Source organism: Schistocerca serialis, chromosome 1 (genome assembly GCF_023864345.2).
Source record: "Schistocerca serialis cubense isolate TAMUIC-IGC-003099 chromosome 1, iqSchSeri2.2, whole genome shotgun sequence".
Taxonomy (NCBI): domain Eukaryota; kingdom Metazoa; phylum Arthropoda; class Insecta; order Orthoptera; family Acrididae; genus Schistocerca; species Schistocerca serialis.
In genome coordinates, this window is record NC_064638.1 from 287,175,254 (window position 1) to 287,186,450 (window position 11,197).

The following is an 11,197-nucleotide window of genomic DNA, read 5'->3' on the forward strand; positions in this document are numbered from 1 at the left end:
AGCATCAACACAATGTAGAAAGGTACACTGCCGGTAAAGTACGCTAACCCCCAGGGCAGGTAACTGGGGCGTTAGCGACCACAAGGTAGAAAATACCGCTGGTTGCACTTTACTAATAAGAATAATACTAAATTCAATGAACAAACAGAGACAGACGGCTTGAATATTTCACCGCCTCGAAGCACTTCAGTCGTTGCTGCCTGGCTCAGCGGCCCTGGGGGCAACAACCCGCCGACCAAAGGCGAGACCTGAAAATAGTCGAGGTTGCATTAGCAGTTAACTTTTCACTCAAACATCCAGGGTTCGGTGTGCAACGAAGTCGTCTCTCTCGCAGCTACCCCTCCTCGATCCGGCAGTGGCAGCACGCCGCCAGCGGCCCCGGTTTGCGCTCGCGCTGCACGGACCTGCTCGCTGCTGCGCCCCAACCGAACTGATGTCCGTTCGCAACTCTCACCAAGTCCAGTACACAGACAGCATTAAAATAACTGCTCATTCAAAACCTCAAGATACACATGGATCCGGGAAAACAATTCCACCAATAACTCACAATGTGAGCATGAGGTTGATCTGCTATTTTGTTATTCTGCCCTACAGATTAATCTGAGATGTACCCTTTACCATGTGGCTCCTGCAAGATGCAATTTCCACCTCCATACTACTACAGAAGTCAGACAGACGCTCCTAACGTTCTAAAGAGAAATGCCTGAAAAACTTTCGGCAATAAATATCTTCTGGAGTCATCCGCTGTAAGGAAATGACACAAAAATTCACAAAATTTCTTAGTAACTAGTGGGTACTGGAGTAGTGCTAGTTAGTGTAAGAAAACATGAAACTAACGAAAGTTATTATTTATTTTTCAAAAATTCTGAGAAATCAAAATGTCACTTTTAGTTATGATTTGAACAAGTTATATCCTGGTTCTTTTCGGAATGTGAAGTTACCTCTCAAGGATAGAATTCGCTAATGAAATTTCTATACAAAGTGTAAGATTGTTGTTGACTTGGCAGAATGGATGAAAGGCGCGCCTACTCAACTTGAATAATTATCCTTCAGAATGTTGCTAGGTACGGTGGAGGCTGTCGCTAGTGAAATGCAGTGAAGTGTACTGTTGTGGAGGAAATATGGGGATCGCAATAGCTGTAGCGCACAGTACTGTAAGCTGCGATGACTGCTGTCTGCGCCGCTCGCTGCTGACAAATAAGATAACTCTCGTTCTATCTGGATTGACCTTCGCCAATCAAACTCTCCCTATGCCTTGATGAAATCAAGGATTCCTATTCGCCCCTAGTCTAACTACTGGCGTGGCACACCCGTCAGATAACCAGTCCACCACGATGCCACTCAAAAATTCGCTCGCAGGCGTTTAACTATAACTCTGTCCGTTCGCACAATAAGTGTGTTGGCCAACACAGTGAACAACGCTTAATCGCAATGACTCAATATAGAGTCGCCCTTTGATTCGCTCTCGACAGAGGTGCTCTCCCAGTGAAGTACTGATAGAGACTTGTTCCTCGCTCCAAGAGCGACAATGGAACGGCGCCTCTCCATGCCAGAAGTGAAGGGGTATATCTTTCGGTCTCTTCCATCACTCCTTCAGCTCAAGGCGTCAGAAATATCGTCTGCCAATCAGCATTGCTCTTCTAAACCGAGAGAATGCCGTTTCGTTTAAGGCGACCAATCCGGAAACCTGTAGTATCGGCGTTTGGCGTTTGCTGTCTCCCTTTGAAAATCTCTGAAACTCTGTGCTATGTGTAAAGAATGCTTAGGCTGGCCGCTCCCACACAATGTAGCGGAATTTGCTTTTAAGCCGAACACGGGGTCGTTCCTCCTTTGCCTCGGGTGAACGCTGTCCGCTCCATGGGCGGCCACCGACCAACATAGATGGGTTGGGACTGGCTGCCTGGCATGCGGTTGCCTCTCTCGAACTAAAAGCTCCTGTGACGGTCGTGTCTGCAATGTATGTGTATTCGCCAGCCACGGTGCGCACTTGCGATTTATTAGTTATTTGCATATCGTTTACATGAATTCATACAACACTCACTTTATCTTACAGAGTTTGGGTTCGAATGAAGCGTCTTGATGTATGGAGTATGACTGTGAGGGCGGAATATGTAAGCAATGAAGGTCAGGAGACCACGACGTCTTACAGCAATACTAAAACCAATCACTGTGAAACACGGACGAATTATAAGTCGGCACAAACACAGTGGTCGGGCGAGTACTGGCTGTCTGGACCTCACTCCTGCTCCGTCCCAACTCACCTCTCGACACGCGACGACCCGGAAATACTAGAGACCGCTCCAAAGACGGTACCACAGTACGCGCTATCGATAAACGCTGCTGCTGCCATTCACGGACAGACAAGGCGAGCAAACGTAATGGTGCTAGTGAACACACTAAGAAAACGAGACGCCACTATCGCTATTACAAGATGCCAAGCTATGAACGGCATCAACGCGAGCCACACACGGCTCAGTAAGTTGTTGTAGTAGAATTGTTATCTTTTGCATACTAATTTTACATGCAGTATCACATAACTGTTTTACATATTTATATTCAGTGTATACTTTTAAAATTGTTGCATTTGTTACTGACCTTTTATAAGAAGATTGTCATTTTGCTTTAATGTAAAATTCCGTTACTTAACATCAGTCAGATGCAGAGCTTACGCGCATGTGCGAGGGTCTCCCAGAGAGTAATGTACCGATTTTTTTTTCTCAGCCGAAAACAATGCTACGAAAGCAAAACGTTACTTGTGTATTATATGAAGTCTCCTGAGTGAGCGCGCCAAGTTTCCGTCACTTTCGATTGATACAGTAGCTGCAGGACAGTTTTAAAATGGCGTCTGTAGGTGATGTACGTCACTGCAGAGAAAAAAACGGCTGGGAATATTCACAAACGCTTGCCAAAAGTCTATGAAGCATCTGCTGTCGACAGAAGTAGAGTTAATCGCTGGTTACGGAGGGTGAGGTCATCAGATGGCGGTTCGGCGGAGCTCCGCGATTTGCAACAGTGAGGGAGACCATCCACGGCTGTCACACCTGACATGTTGCAGCGAGATGATGATGTCATTCGCGAGGACAGGGGCATTAAAAGATGCCATTCCTGAGAGACATTTTGAGGATGATGAGCAGGTGATTCACACAGTGAAGCACTAGCTCCGCCACCAGGACAAGGATTCGTACCGACAGGGCATTCATGCCCTTATTTCGCGCTGGAGGAAGGCCATAGAATGGGATGGAAATTACGTGGAAAAATAGGGTATGTAGATAAAACACCATTCTTACGTGTGTGTAATTCTCTTATCTTCAGTAAAAAAATGTTGAAGAAAAAAATGCGGTGCATTACTTTCTGGGCAACTCTCGTATTATAGCGGCCACAGCATTCCAATTTTTCCTCAGCGCTCTACCTCCCGTAGTATTAAGCGGTAGTTTCTCTTTTTAATGACGTTGTTTCGCTTTATATTTGCTCTTCCTTCCCCATGCATTTGTAACAGTGGTCCTTTATAAATAGAACAGTGGTTTCTGCACGTTGAATTTACGAACAGTATTATCCAGTTAGCAAATATATTAGACATTTTATACGCAATGTATACCTGTAAATTTATTGCATTATTAGCAGCCGTGTAGAAGAAATTTTCATTCTTACTTTAATGTAAAATGCTGTTACTTAACACAAGGAAGGCGTAGTTCTTACACGCACGTATTGAACACCCTCTGGATCCCAATTTTTCCTTATCACTTGAGCCTGTACCTCTGAAGAGTTGGCCTTTGTCTCTGGCACGGTGAATACCTATGTTATGCAAATATTTTATTCTTTGGCCCCTTGTTATAATTTTTTATAGACAAGAGCCTTTGCAGTGAGCGAATCCATTTGTGCATTTATTCCAACATATGCTGCGTGTTTGACAAAGGAAGTTAGTTTTTAAGTCGGAAAGTCCATCCTAGAAACGAGTGGTGTGAGGTTAGGAGGCACCCTGCAAAACAGTGAGAAATACAGATGTGTAAGTCTTCACGTGGAACAAGCTGGTCAGATTATTGAAAATTTAGAACAATTTACGGGTTAAGAGTAATAACTTAGCACAGGGCACCTGTTGAGTGCTACCTTTCAGTGAATCCAAAACGTAGAGCCAACAGTTTGGCTACAGGGTAAACTTGACAGCAGATTTGGGACCTCAGGAAGAAATGTTCAGGACTCAGTCATTCCATAGGTTAACTTTGTAAACTCAGAAACTGTTGATACTTACGACCATCCCATTGGGTTGAGTCTGTCAGTAAGTCATACTGAAGCGGAAGCGAGAGTTAGTCTGGAGAAAGAACGGAAGGAAATTTTTCTCTGGCCACTGAATAGAACTAACTTTGCCTCCTGCAAGCATTGCTCCCTAAACAACGCGAACTTCTGTGCCAACAACCCATGACAGCAGATCGTGACTTCTCAACATCGTGTAGAATTTGGTAAAATGAAGCGAGCTTAGGCAAACGAGTGATGTTAGAACTGAGCGATAGTTTAGAATCTTGTTAATTCATGGAGAATTTGAGGGCACGTTCAGTTTATTCCTTGGTGTAGCCCTGTTATATCCTGGTCTTTTCCCAGACTTTTTTATCATTCATGTTCAGTAATCATTTAATTTGTGAACTTATCATTTCTGATTCTCATTCAGATCATATGATTAAATTCATGCTAATGTCTTTTAACAGCGATTTGTAATAAATTGATTTAATTTAGAATAGTGTTTCATTTGGTAATTGGGTGACCTCATTGATACTAATTAATTATATTACAAGATGACCAACCCAATTATCATGTTGCATAACAGCCAGCCTTTTAAATTAATTTGCCCATTGTGTATAGTTCACTTAACCCACATGAGCCTATGGAAGTTTAGAGTAATTAAATCAATACAATCGGCCTTTGCTAAACGCATGGTGCATTTAAAAATATCCATTACGAACCCTTGCATATGTGGAAAACATAATACGTAGAGGTGCATGATCTAATATACAATGAACAAACATTCTACTTTAGCGCTAAGAGAAAGAATATATGAGATATGACCCTTTATCACTATGCCACATGCGACATGTAGGTTTTTAGCCGATAGCTTCGACATTTAGATTATTAACTCATCTATAAAATGATAAATTGTTATGTCCTTGATTGGAGGCCCTCTAGAGTGTAGGTGCTGTTGTCTCAAGTACTATAATTATGTTTCGAATAGCAGATAAAAAGCACGCTTTTTACATTGAAGTGTCGTGTCCCGTATCGGGGTTAATCTTAACGCTTAAGTTAAAAGTACATACTGAACGTGTTGAATCATATGTATTTAGGTGCTGTGGTTTTCACGATGGATGATTTACTTTTGAAAAGTGCCGTTCGCACTGTCTTCTGGACTAAATGACGTGAAAGTAACAAAATAACATCGCTGTCTTCTATTTATTTATACCTATGATTCGACAGAATCTCTGTAAATCCTGCTGTTTTCAAGAGTGGTACCGAGCGAGGTGGCGCAGTGGTTAGCAGACTGGACTCGCATTCGGGAGGACGACGGTTCAATCCCGTCTCCGGCCATCCTGATTTAGGTTTTCCGTGATTTCCCTAAATCGTTTCAGGCAAATGCCGGGATGGTTCCTTTGAAAGGGCACGGCCGATTTCCTTCCCAATCCTTCCCTAACCCGAGCTTGCGCTCCGTCTCTAATGACCTCGTTGTCGACGGGACGTTAAACACTAACCACCACCACCACTTCAAGAGTGGCACAATCCCTGCGAGTAGCTGCACTTGGTAATCAATATAATGTTTCTGTATACATCCGCCGTCTGTTGATGAGTTTGTAGCGGTTCGAAAGCCGCCATGGGAAAACAAAAAGCTAAAAAATGGTAGTTAATGACCACTTGCACTTTCCATGCCAATCTGTTATTCAACTATTGTAGTAGTAGTCACCGTCCCCAGTGGGTAAGATAAGTAGATATTCTTACTTCACTTAAAGACAATGCGTGAGAGTGTATAAATGATTTATTGTTATTATTCACTATGGCTCCAACTGGACCACACATAGTACGACAATGGGCGTTTTCGGAGGTTTATTTTTTGTCTTCTTTTTGCCCATATTACTTTTATTCACTTAGAATTGGATCATTTCCCCGCGTCAGATCAAGTTCTTTCGATCTCCTGGGGTTTTTCTGGCGGTCAAACTGTCCAGTTGTCAATTTTCTGTTTAAAATGTTTTGCGCCTGGTATATTAAATTGAATTTTACCTGTTTCCTTTATGACTTCTTTTACTACACCTATCCATTTTATCCTTTCTATTTAAACTTTACTGCGCTCTTCGTTAATGATTTACATCATAATAAATACCTTAAACACAGTATCTGTCTTACTTACGGTAACTACAGTACAATTAATACTGAAAAATAGTAAAAAATAGAAACAGAGGAAGAGTGAGGAAAAGGGGAGAAGTAGTTAAAACCTAAGACCTTAGGTAACAAAACTGAGACTATATATTATTGTGTGCATGATCTCAGCGAGAAGCTATGGGTGAGTTACAATTAATTTAAGAGAAAATGAAACAATTTTATCTCCTTACACGTTCTAGGACTAATTACTCCTCTGTGGAATAACATAAACTCATTTAACATGTGGAGGACTGAAAGTAATGCATAACTCGAGGATCTGGTGTCTCGTGAATATTGTTGCTGTGGGAGTGTTGTATTTTGGATACATATTCGTTGTTACGTTTCTTTACCAAGGTATCGACAAAGCTAACAAAGTTTGTGTTAATCGCGCCCTTGGTCCGTAGGCAACGAGAAAAGTTCTTTGTGCAGTAGAAAGCGGTAATGTTGCCGTACAATGGCGTGTCAGCTAATGTACCCTACAAAGCACTTGAAGGCGAGGTCAGGTGTTAACTGTTTGTTGTAGAATATCACAATAATCGAAGATGGACAAAACTAACCCATGTACAATTGTTCTTCCTGTTTATCAAGGAAGAACAGCTTTTTATCCTTTTATAAAACTTGAAGTAGGGTATACAATTTCCAGTTCACATATAGTGTAAATTCACTTCAATTAAGTTCTCGTCCAGTATCACCTCAATATCTCAAACCGAGAAATTTAAAGGGATTTTAGTAGCAGTTATAACGACATGAGGAAGAGGTTCAATGAGATGTGAACTGAAATTTATGATTTACGGCACCGGAAATTAATCCTGATTTCTCCTCATGGTGGAGAGCCATGCTGATGGATCACTTACTTATGCGGTCTTACACAAGTCCGTTATGGATGGCAAATCTAATGTTCGTCTGTTTTTTCAGTGCTAACCAAAATGTCTTTGCACCCTGGATCACTGCAGCTTAAAATATAACACTTTGCAGGAAGGGATGTGGACCACATAAAATCTTGGCTCTCTTTGGCTGGGACGCTAACCAAGTATGAGCGATTTCCCGCAACAGGCGAGTCTCATAACAGTTAACAGTTCAGTCATATGACCAGAGACAAAACTTACGCTATTAACCCATAGATGGTGTTGTATTCCCTTATCGTCTTTGAGTAAATTACAAATTGGTCACACGAAAGGCATTCGAGAAAGGGCCAACAGTTATTGCGTATGTACGCCGAACACAAAATAGCACCAGAGAGGCAATTTCGAGGTGTGAAACTATTATGTGGTAGTTTATACCCAAACTGTCATCCTATTTTTATAATGTAATATGTAGATCCCAAGTGTCAGTACAGTCAGTTCTTTAAGGCTGCAGCCTTGGGGGCTTTCTCCAACTGGCACACGACAGGGAAGTTAGCTTAGAAGAACCCCAGTGTTGTCAAGTTCTTCGCTACTGAAAGCTGTCACCGCGCAGGTATATAACAGGGAAATGGCAGTCTCCTGTGTTCGTAGAGCAGGAGTGTAGGAGAGGCCAGACTGCATTCCATAACACTTGTGATGTGCGAGATGCTAAAAGAAATGGTTTTTAGGTAGATAAGAACTGAAGGCCAGCTTCAGGCCGTGGGACCAGCTATTGTACGTTGCCGAGCCATTCAGAAATGTTCGTTAAAATTCTAGTAAGGGGTTCTGTGACTGGCTCCCAGTGATTACTGGGGTAGAAGGGACATGCCTACCTCCAAGGTCATGGATGTAAGTCTGTTATGTGGTGGGAAATATTTTCTGCCTTGTTTTCCATGCCATACCATTATTGCTCAACCATGGCAAAATCCGAGTGAGCAGGAAATTGTTACACTTGTTTGTTAAATTGTTGTTGGTCAGAACTCGAGCCGGCCGAAGTGGCCGCGCGGTTCTGGCGTTGCAGTCTGGAACCGCGAGACCGCTACGGTCGCAGGTTCGAATCCTGCCGCGGGCATGGATGTATGTGATGTCCTTAGGTTAGTGAGGTTTAACTAGTTCTAAGTTCTAGGGGACTAATGACCTCAGCAGTTGAGTCCCATAGTGCTCAGAGCCATTTGAACCATTCAGAACTCGCAAAGCGTGCTGCAATTGGCTGCCGAGATTCTGACGCTGACAGAACCAGCGAAGTTCGGTGGAGTTATATCAGCTGCACTTGATTCAAGGTCGCTGTCGAAAATGCAGTTCACCTAAGGCAGCTACTGAAGATATTTGCAGATCGAGATGTCCTGACTTATAGCGAAGTAAAAAGGACAGGCTGGAATCAAAATTCCTAGACCCTACTGCAGCCATCTTCCACACTTGCACTGTTCAAGAGTGGTAAGTACTTGCTGTTGAAACGTCGCCTTGGAAAAATTATGAAATGACTGTGCTGATAAACCTCTTACGTTGTTTGATTTTCAAACAGCTGAGCAAAACTGAACGTACTCAGACATTTCTCTCTTTACTTATTCTGATCATCACTAAACTGACACACAATATTTATTTTTAACGCAACGCAGTCTGACTTTCAATAATCCCTACAAAAGAATGGCCGTGACTAACAATAACCTATATCTTTCATGAATCACTTACCTCACAAAAATCTTCGTTACTCTAACTACTGCAGTACAGCGAGGGCCAATACTGCCAGCTAAATGAAAGATTCTAACTACTGAAGGCACTAAATACTGAAAGGCATAGTTAGCAAATGAAAGATTTTTATAGAGAACAAACTACTGCACTACAGCGAGGGCCAATACTGCCAGCTAAATGAAAGATTCTAAGTACTGAAGGCACTAAATACTGAAAGGCATAGTTAGCAAATGAAAGATTTTTATAGAGAACAAACAATGTTCCAATCTTATATATATCAGTTCATGACATCCAGTCTTACAAATTTCCCTTTTCTGACGGACACACGTCCAGATCGTCCGCTCTCAAAACTCTACCATCTCTTTCCCCACATCCACCACTACTGGCGGCTCACCTCCAACTGCACAACGCTACGCGCTGTTCACATCCAACTGCCCAACACTACAATAGCGAATATTCCGACAATGAGTCCAACCAGCCACAGACTGCATAGCACAGTGATTTTCATACAGAGCGTTACGTGGCGTTTGTTGTTGTTGTTGTTGTGGTCTTCAGTCCTGAGACTGGTTTGATGCAGCTCTCCATGCTCCTCTATCCTGTGCAAGCTTTTTCATCTCCCAGTACCCACCGCAACCCACATCCCTCTGAATCTGCTTAGTGTATTCATCTCTTGGTCTCCCTCTACGATTTTTACCCTCCACGCTGCCCTCCAATACTAAATTGGTGATCCCTTGATGCCTCAGAACATGTCCTACCAACCGATCCCTTCTTCTGGTCAAGTTGTGCCACAAACTTCTCTTCTCCCCAATCCTATTCAATACTTCCTCATTAGTTATGTGATCTACCCATCTAATCTTCAGCATTCTTCTGTAGCACCACATTTCGAAAGCGTCATCTGCAGAGCTAGTTGGCATATAAACTTGTACTACTGTAGTAGGTGTGGGCTTCGTATCTATCTTGGCCACAATAATGCGTTCACTATGCTGTTTGTAGTAGCTTACCCGCATTCCTATTTTCCTATTCATTATTAAACCTACTCCTGCATTACCCCTATTTGATTTTGTGTTTATAACCCTGTAGTCACCTGACCAGAAGTCTTGTTCCTCCTGCCACCGAACTTCACTAATTCCCACTATATCTAACTTCAACCTATCCATTTCCCTTTTTAAATTTTCTAACCTACCTGCCCGATTAAGGGATCTGACATTCCACGCTCCGATCCGTAGAGCGCCAGTTTTCTTTCTCCTGATAATGACATCCTCTTGAGTAGTCCCCGCCCGGAGATCCGAATGGGGGACTATTTTACCTCCGGAATATTTTACCCAAGAGGACGCCATCATCATGTAATCATACAGTAAAGCTGCATGCCCTCGGGAAAAATTACGGCTGTAGTTTCCCCTTGCTTTCAGCCGTTCGCAGTACCAGCACAGCAAGGCCGTTTTGGTTATTGTTACAAGGCCAGATCGGTCAATCATCCAGACTGTTGCCCTTGCAACTACTGAAAAGGCTGCTGCCCCTCTTCAGGAACCACACGTTTGTCTGGCCTCTCAACAGATACCCCTCCGTTGTGGTTGCACCTACGGTACGGCTATCTGTATCGCTGAGGCACGCAAGCCTCCCCACCAACGGCAAGGTCCATGGTTCATGGGGGGGTACGTGGCGTTACCAACATAAAAACCAAAACAGCCTAGTTACACTGATAATGCAGCAGCCACTTAGAGGGAGATATTAAGCTGGTTAATTTGGAAGAGGATTTCATTGTGCTTATTTAACACGCAGAGCCAACTAGTTGCACCCGTCATGCACTCTGGTGAAAATATTGATGTTCGTGCTTGCTTTTCTGGGGATCTTCCTTTAAATCACTAACTACTTTCGAAGTCATTAATGATATGTAGTTTCATTTGGTGCTTTCATGTGTCCATCCACCTGCGTTAAGGCTATAGTTCCTATTTTCAGCCGGCCGCTGCGACCGAGCGGTTCAAGGCGGTTCAGTCCGGAACCGCGCGACTGCTAAGGTCGCAGGTTCAAATCCTGCCTCGGGCATGGATGTGTGTGATGTCCTTAGGCTAGTTCGGTCTAAGTAGTTCTAAGTTGTAGGGAACGGATGACCTCAGATGTTAAGTCCCATTGTGCTCAGAGCCATTTGAACCATTTTCGTATTTTCAGTATCTTGTTCGGTTATTAAATGTTTTCATACTTGATTCAGTTGATAAATCATTTTGTTCGATATCTTGTGG